Here is a 19,249-nt window from a genome sequence, read left to right as displayed (position 1 = left end):
CAAGCTAGCATGAAGTTCAGTATTCCCCATGCTAGTTGTGAAAACTTGGCAAGTCATTTATGTTTTCTTAGCTTTCACTCTCTCAAGCCTAACATGGATGAAAATAATAGTAACACTTTAGACAGTCTGTAAAACAGAGCCCAGGGTGAGTATTCTTTCATTCATTTATAAAACAAATATTTATTGAGTGCCTTCTATGTCCCAAACATTAATTTTAGGCTCTGGGATATAACATTTGGTGAGCAGACAAAAATCTCTGTCCTTATCTTGTTTACCTCCTAATGCTTAATAAAGCTTAACTGCTCTTTTTATTTATTGTTTTTAATGTTATGCTAAATGTGAGTATACCAGAACTTTTATCTAGATGAAGTCTTTTTTTTTTCCTCCTAATTGCTGTCTGTCAGTCAGCTATATTTACTATTAACTAACCACAGAGCACAGGCCATGTGTAGGTGTCTGTATGGATGCAAAGAAAGATGGAAGGGCAGATTGAAGTTGTTTCGTCTGCCTTCAAGGAGTTTGCATGTGTGTGAAAAGACTAACATGCACAGAGGTCGCCTGGATGTATTTCTTTAGTTTTAGCTGTGCCACATGGCCTGCGGGATCTTACTTCCCCAACCAGGGTTTGAACTTGTGTCTCCTACATTGGAAGTGTGGCGTCTTAACCACTGGACTGTCAGGGAAGTGGAGGTCCCCTAGATTTTAGAAACATGCCTAAATTAAACACACCACCACTTTTTGCTTGTTTCTAATTCCTTGCAGTAATACTATGAAGCTGAGTGGATTTTCAGCACTGTCCATTGTCATCTGTCCAGAAAAGCCACTGAACCATTCTCAGGGGTCCCAGAGGAGAACATTGGTAGCTGTATGTGAACATCTCGGGAAGAGCATACTTTACGAAATAAATGGATGCACGCTTCTTAAATTATTGACAGAAGTCCTTGTCAAATCTCTGACAAGGGAACAAGCAGACTCATGTCAATGATAGGTATCGGATGCGTAACCTTCCCACATAACTACATGACTTCAGACAGTGCGGACCTCTGATGGGAATATCAACTATCTCCTTAATTCAATCTTTATTTGATAGGTAAGAAAACGATGTAGAGAGGGCAGGTGGTTTTAGCCAAGATCACACAGCTGGTGTACAGACGGCCTGCGCTACAGCCTCAGCAGCCCCACTGTCCACTCGGTGCTTCTGCAGCCTCCTGAAGTTCTCCTTTTGTCCGAGGGAAAATGTCCACGGCTCAGTTGGTCTTTTTAGGAAATCGTTTGTTCTGGGCTCAGGCTAGCCGCACGACGTGAGGAAATCTGAGAAGGAGCTTTCCGATACAGAGGGTGCTGACCGTGAGATTAGACACATTTTCAGTTGTAGGAGAAAAAAAGGGGGGCTTTGCTCGCTTTCCTAAGGAGTTCAGAAAACAGCTGCTGGCTTTCCCTCTCAGACCCTCTCAGAAAGGTTCAACCAGGTTTTCTGGACAGATCGCAATGGACAGGGATGAAAATGCACTCCTGTTCTTATGGCGGAAAGGAAACTAGGAACAAGCAAGAAAGGGTGGTGTGCATTTAAGTTATGCATTTTCTTAATTCAAGAGCCCTTTCAGTCCTCACAAAGGGCTTTGTCACCACGGAGGAGGCAGTACTCCAGACTCCCCTGGTGTTGACTAAAGCCAGCTCTCATGACTTGTCCTTCTGAAAGGATCCAGATTCATCTGGGAAAGTGGAGAGATTTTAAAAAGAGGTGCCACCTAGTGGCCTCTGTGAGGATCAGCAGCGGCAGCAAAAGAGGCTGGTCGCTAAGCACCACGGCCACAGCCATTTGTCTCAGCTCCCGACTCAACTAACGGAAGAATCAGTATGTTTATGTTGGGAGCAACCTCCAGAGATTTCCTATCGCGACATCTGCCTCCCGGCAGCACGGATACTACGTCTTACCCGTATAATGTTGTATAAGACACTTTTACAAATATTATCACGTTTAATTCTCACATCAGCCCTGTGAATTTTGATATAATCATTATCTCTATTTTAAAGATGAGATGATCAGTCTTAATTTAAGTTTCTCAAGAGTATTCAAGGAGTGAGAAATTAATGAGGAACTTGATCCCAGGCTTTTTGCACAGAACTTCCCACTTGGAATCACCCATTTAGCAAGTGCCAGGAAAACCTATGGGGACTTGAAGACTTAAAAGAGACGTGTTCATCCCAGTCTTACACTCCAGCCCTTGCACAGTGCTGATTGTGTCAGTATTTGGAACCAATCTTCCATTAAAATGCTGGAGTTAAGAGAGTTTCTACCACCTGCAAATTCATCTCCAAATTTTCCCTCAAGAAATAAACAAATCAAACAGTCTTGGCCAACAGGAACGAGGCAGAATTGACACGGGCCAGGGGTGGCAGAGAAGGGGCCATGGTGTCCCTGTGGCAGTGACCGATGGAGCCGTCCTAGAATGCAGAAGAGGCTGCTGGCTGTGTCAGAAGAGTCTTGTAAGAGGAAATTAAGCCGGATATAACCTCACTATGGAATCGCTGGGTACATCTCAGGTCCAGGGTTTAAATATTCAATAGGGAGAAAATGATTTAATGAATAGGGTCATCTGACAGGAGGATGAAAAAAACAGTGTTTGAAAAGTAAAAGAAAAAAAAAAAGTACTCTATCCCATCTGCTTGCTCAGCCTCTCACAGGGGAATATGTCTAGGCTTACCTACCACCCCCATCTCCTGTCACCCTAGCCCCATGACATTTTTATCCCACCCCGTTATGTCTCCTGATACCTGGGCATTCAAGAACAGGAGCTCTTAGCAGCCTGTGCCGTCACAGCCCATTCTCTGAAAGACAAGCAATCTTGTGCGGCTTGGTTGTTTGAGAAAGGAGGCATTGTTAATGGAGGTCTTGACTTGTGGGCTGCAATAGCCAGCTAGGGATGTGTTTGCTTTTCTTGGCCGTTACTTGTTAGAGAAAAATATACTTAGGAGGGAAAAAATCATCTCCTGTTCCTAAGGGATCGAGGCAGACACGAAGCTTTCTGAGATTCAAGCCAGAGAAGATTGCAAACCTCGAGGCATCAGCAAGGCTGCTCTTCTTTGAAGACCTTGCAGTGGGCACCCATGGGCTTCCCACCTGAAGCTTGGGAAGGGCCCTTCCCTTCCCTCAAGGAAAAGGCCGCTGCTAGTATCAGAGGCATCCCTAAGAGGAAATTAAACTGAATATAACCTCTGAAGGGTCTGCCTGCCCTTCTGTGTCATCCTGTAGCAAAAGCAAAGACATCCAAGCCGGGGGTAGAACTAAGCTAGATATGTAGTGTTTGTTAATGTTGGGGTTATGAGGAAACTGGCTGTAACATGCAGCTTGCCCTCAACCCCAATTTCTACATCTCAGCTGCTTCTGATCCCATCAGGGCAGGCAGAGAGCCTCCTCTGGAGCCTACTCACTAATCCGGAGCCTGCGTGTCAAAACTCATATATATGTTTAGCCTTTTCCTCATGAGAGAATTTCAGTCAATTCCTTGCCTATGTCACAGTCACTTTCCCTGCTTCTCAGAATTCAGGAAGTCTGGTATAGATCTCCATGGTCTAGGCAAATAGAATGAAACAGGAGCTCTTAGGGGTTAATAAAGATGCAAAGATTTCTTCATCTCTTTGTTGTATGGGTCTTGCCTCTTCCTTAGTCTTAGATACCCCAGAGTGACTTCAGAGCCCTTTCCTCTGCTAAATAATCTCTCCGTTGCTCTTCAGGCAGGGGTGTCCAGGATCATCTCACAGACGACAATGTTGGTGGATAGACTAGACTCTCAGATTTGAGACACTCCCTTGCCTCAGCTCATGTGTCCAGCGCTTTGCTAATCACAATAGAACCTAGGGCACCTCGAAGACCATTAACAATTAATGCCACACATTCAATCAACCCAAGATGTCTTAAAAAGTTTAAAGAATTTATTATGTGTCTGGCATCTTTCTGAATACTCAGAATTTATTTATCAGGCAACAAAAGAGTAAACATCCCTGTGGTCATGAAGCTTTCATTATAGTCCACGAAGACTTTTGCCCATTTGCTTACTGAAGCTTTGCAAGAGTCTGACATCTGAATTTCTTGTTTTTACTGATGAAGGGCTTATTTGTTCTGTCCCTCTTATCATCGGCAGTTCTCCTCATGCCCAGGTCAAATTTCTGGCCAGTCTAGTTCATAATGTCTTTCTTGGTTGTCTCTGTCAATATTTATGCCAACACTTTGATCTTATTTACACTGTAGGCAACTTGGTGTTGTTGGAAAAACAAAAGATCCAGAAGAAACCTAAGCTCGAGTCCACTCTCCACCACTCACTAGTTGGGTAGCCTTAGTCAAATCTCTATTCCACTTGACTCATAAGTAAAATTGATTAGGGCAGTGAAAATCTGGAAGAAGGACCTCGGTCTTGTCTTTGAAGAAAGAATTAAGTAAAGATATCAGGATCATGGAAAAGTTACAAACGTTTATTAGAAGCAGAGGACATGTGGAAAAAAACAGAATACGCATGGAAGAGCACACAGGCGAGCTCAGAGTGAATTGCCCACAATAGGGGCAGGTTCAGTTCAGTCACTCAGTCATGTCTGACTCTTTGCAACCCCATGGACTGCAGCACGCCAGGCCTCCCTGTCCATCACCAACTATCGGAGTTTGCTCAAACTTATGTCCATTAAGTCAGTGATGCCATCCAACCATCTCATCTTCTGTCATCCCCTTCTCCTCCTGCCTTCAATCTTTCCCAGCATCAAGGTCTTTTCCAATGAGTCAGTTCTTTGCATCAGGTGGCCACAGTATTGGACTTTCAGCTTCAGCATCAGTCCTTCCAATGAATATTCAGAACCGATTCCATTTAGGATGGACTGGTTGGATCACCTTGCAGTCCAAAGGGACTCTCAAGAGTCTTCTCCAGCACCACAGTTCAAAAGCATCAGTTCTTCAGCGCTCAGCTTTCTTTATAGTCCAACTCTCACATCCATACATGACTACTGGAAAAACCATAGCTTTGACTAGACGGATATTTGTTGGCAAAGTAACATCTCTGCTTTTGAATATGCTGTCTAGGTTGGTCATAACTTTCCTTCCAAGGAGGGCCAGGTTAGGTTGCTCATTTAGGGGCAGTTTTCTGGGTTGTCTCTGGCCAATCATCTTCATATTTGGTCCTGGTGTGGGTACACCTCTCAGCCAAGGTGGATTCCAGCTGACATCTTCTCTTCCCTTTTGCCCTTCTTCTGGACTAAGGGTCTTCTCTGCATGTGTGTCTGGCCAGGAAATCCACAAGAATGTGCCCAGTGTTAATGCTCCCACTGGTATCCCATCGCCAAGTGTCAGCAGGAGACCAGCCGTGGCTACTTAGCCTGGGGCCTGTATATCTCCTACCTCAAAAGGGCACAATAAGAATAAGACATCTATGATACCATACTTAGGGAAGTGCTAGGTTATGGTATTGTGTTTCCTGCAATTGTGGCATAGAGAGCTTAGCAGCAAAAGAGATCTAGGAGAATGAATTTATGGGAGTAATACATTCTAAGCTCTGCTATTGAGATAAATTTGTTGTTGTTGTTGTTGTTCAGTCACTAAGTCACATCTGACCTTTGCGACCCCATGGACTGTAGCCCACCAGGCTCCTTTGTCCATAGGGTTTTTTCAGGTAAGAATACTGGAGTGGGTTACCATTTCCTTCTCTAGGGTATCTTCCTTGGACCAGGGATCAAACCTGCATTCTCCTGCATTGACAGGTGGATTGTTTACCACTGAGCCACCTGGGAAGCCCCACTGAGATAAATATACATGTTAAATATAGTTATATATTTGCTCTGAATGGAAACAAGATAAGAATGGAAGCCACGTCTCTAGTAGGTAATTGAAAGGGCCATCTCAAAAGTAGGGACATGAGCATCAGTTTAGTTTTAGTAGAGAAAGAGAAATTTCAGTGTCAGGTGATATCAGAAATTCCTTAGCCACTTCAAGAAATTCAGGTCTGGAAGAGGACTTGAGTGGCTGTCTGATTCATTCCTCTGCCCCAGGTCAGGATGGCCACCTGGGCATCAGGTGGCTCCTGGGTAGCTGCCAGTGACAACTGGCATCACTGTTGAACTTTCCGAGAAAAAGGCAAAGAAGACACTAGAAACTGGGGTTTGATCTCTTTCTTTCTTCAGTCAATGCCCTAGAACAGATGAAGAGCAGGTACAACAAGTAGCAGGCAACCTGCTGCTGGAGACTTTCCCCATCCAGACCCTAGGATTCCCTCTTTGCAAAAGCAGCCTACGCCTGGGATCCCCTCTTAAGGAAGCCTGTTACAGAAAATCAGCCTCTGCCTTCTTACAAAGCTGCCCCTGTCAGGATGGGAGGCTGGAGTGCAGACATTTCTTCCATAAAGGAGAGAAAAATGATATGAGAGCAGCTTGGATGGGAATAATATTTCAGGCATGGCTAGCTGTTAAAAATGAGCTAATTCAGAAGAGGCACATTTAAATAAATATAATGCAAAGGCATAATGGCACAAGATAATAGTTTTGAGTGGGGAATTCTAATGACTTCAAGTGCATTTCACAGGGCAATTAATACACATGGCAATGCTGCAGTGTTCAGCAAAAGGGGAGGGGAAAACAGGGTCGGGAGCAAAAGAAGGGGAGATGGCGGCAACTGATAAAATAGCATCTGATTTTCTTTGCAGAAGGAGTGATGCTTACAAATATAATAAAAGGAAAACATAAGTGTGTCAGGTTTTATAATTCAGCTTGTAAAATTTAGAATGATTAGTTTTTGAAGAGGGCAATTAGCCCTCTTTTGCATATTCATGGGGATTTAATGAAATGGGGTTGGGCTTTCTCCATTCTCCTCTGGTTACCCTTTTCTGTACCCTCCCCCCACCACAAACTAAAAATATGTCTGATTCCCATCCAACTGAAGCCACGTCCCCTTCAATTCGTGGAGGGGTTCTCTCTGCCGACTGGTGCATACAAATGTCCAGGACTCTCTATAAGAAACTGCACATCTTTATTGCCTCTGCCACAAGCTGGCAGAGGAGGCGGGGATTCTCCAGAGGCTGAGGACAACTTTTGATGGCAGCAAAGAGTGAGATAACCAAGGCAAGAGCCTGCCCCCTGAGATAGAGAGAGGACATCTTATCTGCCTGTTTCTTCTTTTTCGTTTTTGCTAGGGTGTGTGTGTGTGTGTGTGTGTGTGTATGTGTGTGTTTAGGGACAGAGAGAATGAGAGAAAGCCAGAAGAAAGGGAGGGACTGATGGGGAGAGAGAAAGGAGAGTCTAAGGAAAGGCGCAGCCCTTCCTGTCAGTTTGGTGGAGGCCTACAGGATAATCTGAAGGCAGTCAGCAAGCAGAGGGACTTTTCCCCCACCTTTTTCGTTTATATCCTTTTCAAGTGTTGCCTAGAGCAAACAAAACTAGAAACCAATGAACCAACAAACTCTCAAACCCACACACAGTCAAAAACCACCTCAGCACAAAAGGAAGAGGTCCCGATGGCCCATCTGGTTTGCTGCCATCTCTCAGCGCGCTGATTTCTGGTGTGTTGTGTTTTTGTATATGTGCATGCTTTTTTTCCTTCTCTTGTTTCAAAACTCAGTCATTTTCCTAAGGTTTTTGTGCTGAGAACCTCCGGTCAGCTTCCAAATCTCTTGCTGCAGCATTTGCCTCATGCCCTGATCCTGTTATGAGTTTTGGTTCCTCCTGACGTGGCCTCTACTCTTTAAGATGGTCTTTCCTCCCTTCAGATGCTTTGCTTTTACCCCCTCCCCACCCCCATCACTACCACACGCACACAAACTCATCTTGAATGGGGATAGAAGTAGCCGTCCTCGTTCCTGCCATACACGGAAATATTCAAAGATTTTGTCTGCATAAGATTTTTCTCAAGGCTGCCAAGGCTGAAAGAAGTCAATTATTCAAGGTCACAGTGCTAGTAAGAAGCAGAAGTCTGCATTCAGGTCTGTCTGCCTCCAAAGTCCAGTCTCCTCCCAATGAACCCATGGCTTCCCAGATTCTAGATCTCGAGTATGTTTAAAGGAGAAGTTCCTGATCTTTCTGCAAAAAGAAACTGCTTTTGATTTTCCTGAAAGGGAAGCTAGAGAAAAGAAGTTGCCTACAAGGAGACGATACCTGCTTTCCCTTCCAACGTTCCTCTCCACTTGGAGTGATATCCATTAGCATATCGCTCCTTGGCTTCCTTCTCCATCTAGCTCTTTGGGATCTACCTGCCTGTAAATTGTTCATTACAGAGCCCTCCCCTGTAGGGAAGACCAATTTCTCTTAAGAATAGTCTATGTCTAAGAAAATAAGTGATTTAATTCTGAGGTTCTATATTAGAGAGGCTAAGTCACATTTTCTAACAATTCTATAATAAATAATAAAGCTGACATTTTGGTCTCCATTTACCTGTCTTTAATCTGCCCTTTACTTGGTTGAAAAATCAGGTGAAGAAAAAAGCGTTATCCCTATGTAGCCCCTCAGCCGTCAATGAGCTGAGAACCTCCTCTGACCCAGTCACGGTGCTAGACTCACATCTGCTGGCTCCATCCTGGGATACGGCACATAGCGGTTAGGGAAAAAGGTGCTGATCTTATCATTCAGTTGACTGTGGATATGAAAAACACTCACCAGGATGACTCAGGAGTCTGAACCTGGAATTTTCAAAAGCCAGAATTGGGATACAGGCAAAGGCATATGAGTAATTAAATTTTGTGTGAATATGCATATATTTTTTTTCTAGGAAAGATGTATAGCTCTAGTCGGATACTCAGAGGGTGTCTGATCATCTAACGTTAGCTCCTGGATTGGAAAGTCAGTGACTGATACCAACTCGGAAATAAAAACTTCAAGATCTGATGATAGATTCCTACCCTAAGTCACTATTACTGCCTCCCCATAATTTCAGTGTCTTCAAATTCTGTTCTGATAATCACAAGAACCTGGAAAGTCTACTTAAATTCAAGAAGAACACATTCCTGTGGTCTGTAAATTATCATCAAGAGTTCTGTTTAGTTTATTAAATTGCAGAGTATAGGGAGCATCAGTGCCCAGACCTTGAACCTGTTCCATCCTCTCCTGGCTGGATTTCCCTCTCCATTGCCTATGATCGCTTTTTTCTCCACTTGACACAAATTCACAGCTACTCCGAAGTGGAGCGTCGTTTCCCACTTTGACTTCTCTCTTGTCCTTTTGGAGATCCATTAAGCGCCGCCCCCTGCAGGGAATTTGCATTCACCAAAGATGGCCACCAAACTGTCCTTGAGAGAAAGCTAGACTCCATAGTGCATGACAGTTTAATTCATAAATAAATATTACATGTGCCACCAGATGGTTCATTAGCCAGTTGTTATGGCAATCAGCATTTTAGCCAATTAAAAACCCTTTCCAAGATTTTAAAATTTGTTGATTGTGAAAACATGAAGTGCCTGAAGACCTTACAGATAGACTTGAATGCGTGAGGCATCTCTGCTTTGGGACAGGAGGGAGTTGGCAGGAACAGAGAATGAGGAAAAGAAAAGGGCACATCGGTGTGGGGCAGACACCAGGATGAAGATAAAGGATGTTGGGAGAGGAAGACATTTGATTAATCTCTACCCTGTATGTAAAGCTCTCCTCCAGTGTAGTCAGAAACTCAAGGAGCTATTCATCATATTTTTTTTTGGTAGATTCCTTCCAAAGGCTGTGGCTGTATCTTGATGGCTTTTATATTTGTACTGCTTAGAACACTGCTTGGCACACAGTAGGTGGCAATGTATAGTAATGAAAAATAGTTTAACTATCATCATCATCATAATGTTTGTTGTTCAGTTGCCAATTCGTGTCTGATTCTTTGCAACCCCACGGACTGCAGCAATAGGAAAAAATATGAAATAGTCTTGTTCTATTACAGAAGTCAGAGACAAACCATGTTGCAGGGCTTAGATGAAAGCCAGTGAAGGAGACTGCTGCTATGGTCCTGGGGATTCTGGCTGGGGCAGGATCACCGCATTGTCTCTGCCTTCTGGGGCTAGGTTTGGGTGGTGAGGAGTGAACCCAGGACAGCAGTGAGATCCACGCTGGACTTCTGTCTCGTGCTGTCCTGCCAGCCTCACTGATCCATGCACATGTGGATGCTCTATTTCCCCACCCAAATCTAATCCTTTCTAGGACTGGTATTCAAGGGTCCCACTTAAGTAGGCTGGGGGTGAGGCTGGCCTGACTGGGCACTAGCCACCAGGCAGACATCAGAGACTGGATTCAGAAGAGCAAAATCTAAGCTAACAAATTTCTGTCCAAGACCCTAGGGGATGAGGAGGACCAGAAACACGCATGAAGACAGATTCTACGGGCAAACGTTTAAGTCCAACCAAGATGGTGTAAAGCACCTCAGATGGCGATAGCGGCCTGCCTGCAGAGACAAGCTTCCTGAGTTTTCTCTTATCCTGAAAACAGATGAGAGAGAAAACAGACACAGAAAAGGAGCTGGAACCCATAATCCACTCATTTTTGTGTCCCCATCACATTATGCACTGTCTGTCACATAGTAGGTTCTTAGCAAAAGTCAATTAAATGAACAGCTGTCTTTTTCATCATTATTTCTGTGGGCTAAACCATCTCGTATATGAGTGACTAACAGAATCAAAATCCTGAAGTCTATCTTGGGCTTCTTCATTCCCTTCCTGGAGAATCCTTTCCCAATGATACTATCCAGAATGAAGATTTCCCTTCATTCCCACTCTCTGACCACAGGAATTTTCCAGACTCCCTCAACACCAGAATCGGGATGCTCTTCAGAGACCCAATCCAGGGGATGGTGGAGGGTCCGGGATTCCCACCTCCCTGGCTGCCAAGAGACGTGGCTCTGCTCCCAGTGATTCCTGAAGCCCCCTCCCACCCCTACCTCCAACCCTGCATCTCTCCACAGAGCTCTCTGGACCCCTCCACGCAGAAATCTGCTGTGTCTGAAATTGTACCGATACAGCAAAGTGAAAGGAAGTGCAAAAAATAACTTCCCCAGACAATCAGAGCAGATTATTTTAATGAGGGCTTGGAAATGGGAAACAAACGACACCAAATTAGCCTCGCTCCCATTTGTCAACTGCGCTGGTGAAGGCACCAAGCCCCCGTCTGAGTCAGCAGTGGGGGGAGCCGAAGGCTGCTTCTGGTTTCAGGAAATGTCTCTCAGAGGCGCCCCACCTGCCTTTCCCAGAAATGCTCTTCCCACTTAGGAGTCTGTTCACATTGTTGCAAGGCAGTCAGGGCCCATCACTGCTAGTCCACAAGTGCTTAAATTTCCTCTGGGTTGATTGAAGGAAAAGAGGATCCCAGAGCGCACGTGCGACTCAGGTAAAGGTAACAGCCAGAACCAAGTACTCACATTTCCCAGACCCTGCCCCTAGTCCAGGGAACTTCCGGGCAGGCTGCATTTGAACATGGTGCAGCTCTTCTATTTCCCCGTCAGTCATGCATCTCTTTCTTCCGCACTGTCTAGCTTTGTCTCCTGGCAGTCCCTTGGTATTAAAACTATGTCCCTGGGAGATCATCAGGTAGGCTGGGGTAGACCGTCACTCCACAATTCACAAAGCAGAATAACACCAACAATAATGCTCCCCGTGCAGCTGGGCGGGAGAGGCTGAGCTCCTCTGAAACTGGGCCTCGGGTCAGAGTGGTGAACAGAAAGGACTATAATAGATTATTACATTAAGCAAAATGAAATTGTTTCCCCGCTAGAAGGAAGGAAAGTCATTAACTCGGAGGGTCCAGTATCGGGGAAAATGATATCACATCTGCAGTGTGTTTTGGATTGCAATTTAAGAGGGAAAATTGGGAAGAATCTGGTGTGGGGTGAGAGGTAGAAGACTGACAGCTCAGGGAACTGGACTGTGCTGCTGCTTTGCCCGCCTCTACGTCTCTGCATGTGTCTTGACCTGTGGGTCTCACTCACCTGCTCTGACATCCTTTCCTCCCTCTCCAAAGAAGACTAAGGAGGAAAGAGACTGAGGTGAATGCCATCCCTTTCTATGTCTGAAAGCTTGGAGGTTCTCAGTTTTCAGATGCATACCCGCAGTCTATTGGGTTGGCCAAAAAGTTTGTTTGGGCTTTCGTATGGAAAAATCTGAACGAACATTTCGGACAAACCAATAGTTTGGCTCTTAGCTTGCAGGGAAATTCCAGAGCTGCCTGTCTGCCTTTGGTATTTGGGAGGTTACCATGTAAGGACAGCTTGGCTAGAACACAGGTGGGGTTAACCCAGGGAACAAGGGCAGACAAGGCACAACAGAAGTAAATAACTCGAGGCTAATCATTTGATCAATGTTTGGCTGAAAGCTTATCATGTGCAGAACACTGGATTTCCATGCATGAAAGACATAAAGATAGACATGACCTAATTAATATTCCCTCAAGAAAGTCATCATTTAGATGAACAGGTAACACACACACTACAAGGTAATCTACAAATATCAGGCAGTTCATGGCCACAGTCACTGCAGAAACTATCTCTTTGCTATCTTTCCACATCGTCAGCCCAGTCCTTCCATATCCAGGACTCCCAACACTTTCACATCCATCTAAGGATCGAACCATCCATTAGGTGAATCAATTTTAGTTAGATATTTAGAGTACAGGAAACTACTCTCCAGAGGTCTGCTTTACATCTGCTATTCACATTCCTAAAGCAAAACTACATTGTCTAGTTTGATAGATATACGTATAACTGCGTAAAGACTTCACAGACTTAGTACCACCAATGCAATCCTTCCCAGCCCAGGATTTTTCATTACTTGGTTCCTGAAAAGTATGCTTCTTTTTTTCTGGTTCTACCATGCTACTTTAATTATATAATAGGATAATCTACTCTAAATTTTAAAATACACGGGATCAAGTAAAGAACAGGTCCAGGGTGAACAAGAAACTCTGCTCCATGAAGTCATGCAGAGACCCAGGCTGGCTACTCAGTACTTCCATCCTCAATGTGGGGCTTCTGTGTTCAGGTCCATGAATGCAGGAAACACTGTTACATTATAAAATCCTTGATCAGTTGCTATGCACATCATTTCCACTTGCATTATATCGGTCAGAACTTAGTAACATGGACCTATCTAGCTGCAAGGGAAGCAGGAAAATGTAGGTTTAACAGGAAATCCATATGCCCAAGTAAAACTGGGATTCTGTCATTAAAAGCAAAAAAAGGAAAAGGGATGTAGGGAAACAATTAGCTCTCTCTTCCACACCATTGTCTCCCACACTCCTGCCAACCAAAACCTTCTCTCTATTATCCTGCACACTGAGGTATCAGCTATATTCTTTTTCCCCTCTGATTTTTCAGTCTTCTTAGTCTTTAACCAAGTAGGATGTCCTCTGACTTAATTTGAGTCTTTGAATCTTAAAACTGTACAGGAACCCTCAAAGCCCTCTATAACCTTCTGCTCTTTCATCAACCACCTTTTCATTTGATGAATTGATATTGGGACTTGTAAAGTATCCCATCTTGGACTGATACAAAAATAGAGAAATCTAGTTTCTGACTTGAAGGGTCTTCCATTCATTCCTCAGTTACACTTGCTGTTTGCTAATTCCTTTGTTCTCACCTGGGTCTTATCTCACCCTTTTGCTTGTTTCTTCCTGCTGGTCCATTCTTTTAAAAAAAAAAGGCAAAAAAACAAAAACACCCAGGGTTGTTCTGGTGTTGTCTTTGTACACTACTCTGTTCCAACCCAAAAAACCTCTTGATCACCACAGACGATCCTTCAATGTACACATTCACCCATTTATTCATCTGCCACAAATCTAATGTCTGTGCCTGTTTTGTGTAGACCTGTTCTAGGCACCAGGACCACAGTGACCACACAGGCTCTGCTATCCCAGAGTTCACGCTTGCCCACGAGACAGACAGGAAACAAGGAAATTCAAGTGTACTGATTAAAAAGTGCACAAAGGATATTGGGGGAAAAGAAGACTGCCATGAGAGAGAATAACAGGGGTACATACTTAAGGCTGGAGTTAGTCTGGGGACACGACATCAACTCTAGAACCTAAAGGAGGAGCAGGGCTGTCCAGACAGGGTGAGAACAGCGTTTCACGCAGAACACCACAGAGCAAAAACCCTGAGGTAGGAAAGAAGCGGGTGTTTGAGGGACCAAAAGAAAGGCAACGTGATGGACGTGGACTGTGACCACGAGATGAGGACAGGGAACGGCAGGCGGGTCTGAGGCAATAGCAGAATATCCGAGTTTTGTGGTGTGGAAACCTACCGAAGGATTTTAACAGGCAAGAGACGAGTCCTGCCTTTTGGTTTAAAGTTTCACTCTGTTGTGGAGAGAATGGATTCTAGGGTGGCAAGAAAGGAAGAGAAAGGAGACTAATTAGAAAATTACTCTCAGGTTCCCAAGGGATAAAGGTGCCCTGGACCAGGGTGGACGTGCTGATGGGCAGGATCACAGCGTCTCATTGGACTAAGGCTGGGGTAAAATTCCCCCCACACACACACACATGTCTTCAAAAAGAAAGGATTATTGGAACACAAAGACCCTCACTCATTTTATTATCACCCAAGGCTATTTTGGGGTGAGATGAGGAGTTATGACAAAGACTGTGTGGTCTACAAAATCTAAGCTATTCAGTTTCTGGATCTTTGTAAGGCTCTGCTGAGTCTTGCTCTAGACAACAGCCTCAAAAAGTAGACAATGTACAGTGGAAATTAGTCAGACTTCCTACTCAGTAATTTTTCTAGCTTTTCAAAAATCTTTTCTTTGGTTTACATAGAAATCTCTCCCTGTTGCCAGCTTTGGGACAGATGAGAAAGAGTCACAAAGAACATCTTATGAACTGAGGAAAAGTGAATGAGTAGGAAGGAAACACAGATAGTCACAGCCTTGCTAAATTTCTCGTGGTGTTAAAAGGAGCTGCTGACTATGGAAAGAAGCTATGCCCATTGATATTTTCCCATTAGAAAAACCTGGAGTAAGCCCCATACCTTCAGACCTCCTGATAGCTGCAATAGCTCAGACCCTGCACTGTGAAATAGCCATCTACCAAATTGTATCCTTACTTGACAAATATCACTCCAGTCCTATTATGGCTGGAAGGCGTTTTAATACAAGTATCTGTAAAGATCACAAAATAAACCTTTGGAGCAATCTCTTCACTACTTCCTTCTGTTTTTCCACAAAGTCCTCGCCCTTTCCTACAGAGAAGGTTTGTTTTTCCAAGCAGGTGCCTCTTTAGAGCTCTACTAGAGAACAGCTGAATGCAGTCTGTAGCAGAACTTCAAGAAGCCACATTTCACCAATGATGGGACATTGAAGTACTTAAGGTTTTAGCTTCTTCCTCAGAATATACCCCTCTAAGTCAAGGCAGCAGGTATTTTTCACTCAAGCTGGAAGTCAGGACTCATCATAAGCCTTCCACTTTAGTCTGCAGACTGTATCCTCTGTATTAACAGTTCAGTTCAGTCATATTCGACTCTTTGCAACCCCATGAATTGGAGCATGCCAGGCCTCCCTGACCATCACCAACTCCCAGAGTTCACTCAGACTCACATCCATTGAGTCAGTGATGCCATCCAGCCATCTCATCCTCTGTCGTCCCCTTCTCGTCCTGCCCCCAATCCCTCCCAGCATCAGAGTCTTTTCCAATGAGTCAACTCTTCGAATGAGGTGGCCAAAGTACTGGAGTTTCAGCTTTAGCATCATTCCTTCCAAAGAACACCCAGGACCGATCTCCTTCAGAATGGACTGGTTATTAACAGTACAGGTAATTTATCCATCTTTCAGGCAAATTGCCATTGTGTTCCGACCCAAGGTGAGAATCCATGCTGTCTAGAAATAATCACTTTAAACTGATTCAGAAGGAGATTGATGTAAGAAGAGAGACAGAATTTCTTAGCTATGAAATAAATTAACAAATCAAAAAAAAGGACACAAACAGCATGGCTCTGGCCAAATGGAATGCTGGGGGCTTGTGTCAGGAAGGGTGGTGAGCTGACGGACCAGTCTAGAAGCCAGACTGCTGAGTTCCTGGGAGTGTGGCCTCAACGTCTAAGGCCTAAGGATTTCCCAAGGGATACTGTTAAAATGCAGATTCTATATTACTAGGTGAGGGTACGGCCTGAGATTCTGAAATCCTAACACAGGATCAAGTGATGCCAGTACCACTGGTCCATGGGCCACTCATTGAGCCCCCAGGGCATGAGGATCTAACTTTAGGGTCCATGCATGTGTGAGTTCAAGATCTTTAGATAACATGGGTTATCTTCCCTGGTGGCTCAGACGGTAAAGCGTCTGCCTACAACGCGGGAGACCCTTTGGGTCAGGAAGATCTCCTGGAGAAGGAAATGGCAAGGCACTCCAATATTCTTCCCTGGAAAATCCCATGGATGGAGGAACCTTGTAGGCTACAGTCCATGGGGTTGCAAAGAGTCAGACACAACTGAACGACTTCACACATGGTTATCTACATCCATTTTGGAGTCCAAATCATCCATCAGTACTCATGATGGGTGATGTTGTGGGGGATTTTAGGAAGAATGCAGACTCAGGAAAGGAGCTACAAAGAACTGGCAAAAACAGAGTAGGCTCCCTAGTGCAGGGGTGCCCAGCCGGTACCAGTCGATGGCCTAATAGGAACTGGGCAGTGGGGGAGCAAAGCTTCATCTGTATTGCAGCTGCTCCCTATTGCTCGCATTATTGCACCCGCTGTGAGATCAGTGGCAGCGTCAGATTCCATAGGAGCTGGAACGCTACCGTGAACTCCACATGTGCGGGACCTGGGTTGTGCACTTCTTATGAGAATCTAATGCCTGATGATCTGATTCTGCATTATGGTGACCTGCTTGATTATTTCATTATATATCACAACATAACAACAGAAATAAAGTGCATAACAAATGCAATGTGTTTGAACCATCCCCCTAGCCCAGCTCCATGGAAAAATTGTCCATGAAACCTGCCCCTGGTGCCAGAGTGGAGACTGCAGCCCCAGTAGACATGCTGGGATTATCTGCCAAAAAGCTGGACAAGGGATCTTGGCCCCAGATTCCCAGGCAGAAGGGTGTCTTGGCAAGACTGGCCACACACACGGCCTAAGCCGGGGAAGCGAGAGAACTGGAGGGCTAACCCCAGTAGGGTGTAGGGGCTACGAGCGCTGGACCAGCGAAACTGGACTGGAAATGGCTCTATCACTCTGGAGTTTTTTCTTGTCTGTGAAAAATTATCTCATGGGCTTGTTGGAAGCATTAAATAAGACAGCACATGTGTTTTAGATCTAGACCTTAGAAACAGACCCTGAGATGATAATTTGTGTGAAAGCACTTTATTACACCGTGCCCCAGGCAAAACCAGTAGGGGAATGGGGAAACGGGACCTAGGAAAGGCAGGTAGTCAAGTGTGGCTGTGATATTAAGCAGAGTTCCTCTAGAGTAACTGTAGCTCAGTCCCACAGGGGAGCACTGCAGGGAGAGTAAGTTACAAACATAGATTTTGCCCCAAATGGGACCAGGGTCGCTGGGTTATTTATAGCCTCGAGCCCATTTGTCATTAAGGGCTGTCCCCCCAGAGATGTAAATTCTCAAGCACTTCTGATTCTCTGTACACAGAATTAAAGGAGATTCAGGAGCTCTAGGGCAGCCCTTTGATGGTAATTCAGGGACTGATTTTGCCGATGGAAACGTACTCAAAATTGTTTGCACAAAATTGATAAATGGCAAAGGAATCCAAGGGGATACAGGAAGCACTTTACGTTACCTGCTAAATCATGAAAATAGCTTAGCATGGTTTCTCTCAATCCTGATATCAGTAAAATCTCTCTTTATTATCTACAATGTATAAGTAAATATTATCTGGAAAGACAAAGAAAGCAAAGGGGGAAATGAGGCATCCATCCATGGCACACCAGACAGTGGAACCAGGGCAGACTCTGCAAATGCAACATGGCATTAGGGACCCTGGAGTCCAGTTAGTGAGGGACGCACACGGCCAGAAAATTTTAAAACCCACCTATTGATGTCGATCAATAAGCAACCTTACGAATGGAATTCATGACTCAGATTCATGACTTAGATAAGCTTTTGTGCCTACCTGTGCTACCAGATGAGGCAAGACAGTCTGGGAGTGAATTCTCTGAAGCCCGGTCCCTTCCTCACTCAGAAAGAACTGCCTGCCGCGCGCTCCCTCCTCCCTCTGTGTTATTTACGTGCCCCCCATCACCCCACGTTATTTATGCGCTCCCACAAAATGGCTGTCTGGGGAGGCCTTACAAATAGCTGTGAAAAGAAGAGAAGCAAAAAGCAAAGGAGAAAAGGAAAGATATAAGCATCTGAATGCAGAGTTCCAAAGAACAGCAAGAAGAGATAAGAAAGCCTTCCTCAGTGATCTATGCAAAGAAACAGAGGAAAACAACAGAATGGAAAGATTAGAGATCTCTTCAAGAAAAATTAGAGATACCAAGGGAACATTTCATGCAAAGATGGGCTCTATAAAGGACAGAAATGGTATGGACCTAACAGAAGCAGAAGATATTAAGATGAGGTGGCAAGAATACACAGAAGAACTGTACAAAAAAGATCTTCACGACCAAGATAATCACAATGGCTCACCTAGAGCCAGACATCCTGGAATGTGAAGTCAAGTGGGCCTTGGAAAGCATCACTACGAACAAAGCTAGTGGAGGTGATGGAATTCCAGTTGAGCTATTTCAAATCCTGAAAGATGATGCCGTGAAAGTGCTGCACTCAATATGCCAGCAAATTTGGAAAACTCAGCAGTGGCCACAGGACTGGAAAAGGTCAGTTTTCATTCCAATCCAAAAGAAGGCAATGCCAAAGAATGCTCAAACTACTGCACAATTGCACTCATCTCACACGCTAGTAATGTCCCAAATTCTCCAATCCAGGCTTCAGCAATACCTGAACCGTGAACTTCCAGATGTTCAAGATGGTTTTATAAAAGGCAGAGGAACCAGAGATCAAATTGCCAACATCTGCTGGATCATCGAAAAAGAAAGAGAGTTCCAGAAAAACATTTCTGCTTTATTGACTATGCCAAAGCTTTTGACTGTGTGGATCACAATAAACTGTGGAAAATTCTGAAAGAGATGGGAATACCAGACCACCTGACCTGCCTCTTGAGAAACCTATATGCAGGTCAGGAAGCAACAGTTAGAACTGGACATGGAACAACAGACTGGTTCCAAACAGGAAAAGGAGTTCGTCAAGGCTGCATATTGTCACCCTGATTATTTAACTTCTATGCAGAGTACATCCTGTGAAACACTGGCCTGGAAG

Source organism: Bison bison, unplaced genomic scaffold (assembly GCF_000754665.1).
Source record: "Bison bison bison isolate TAMUID 2011002044 unplaced genomic scaffold, Bison_UMD1.0 scf7180017864067, whole genome shotgun sequence".
Lineage (NCBI taxonomy): Eukaryota > Metazoa > Chordata > Mammalia > Artiodactyla > Bovidae > Bison > Bison bison.
The sequence above is the reverse complement of the archived record's forward strand: the minus strand, read 5'-3'. Positions refer to the sequence as shown.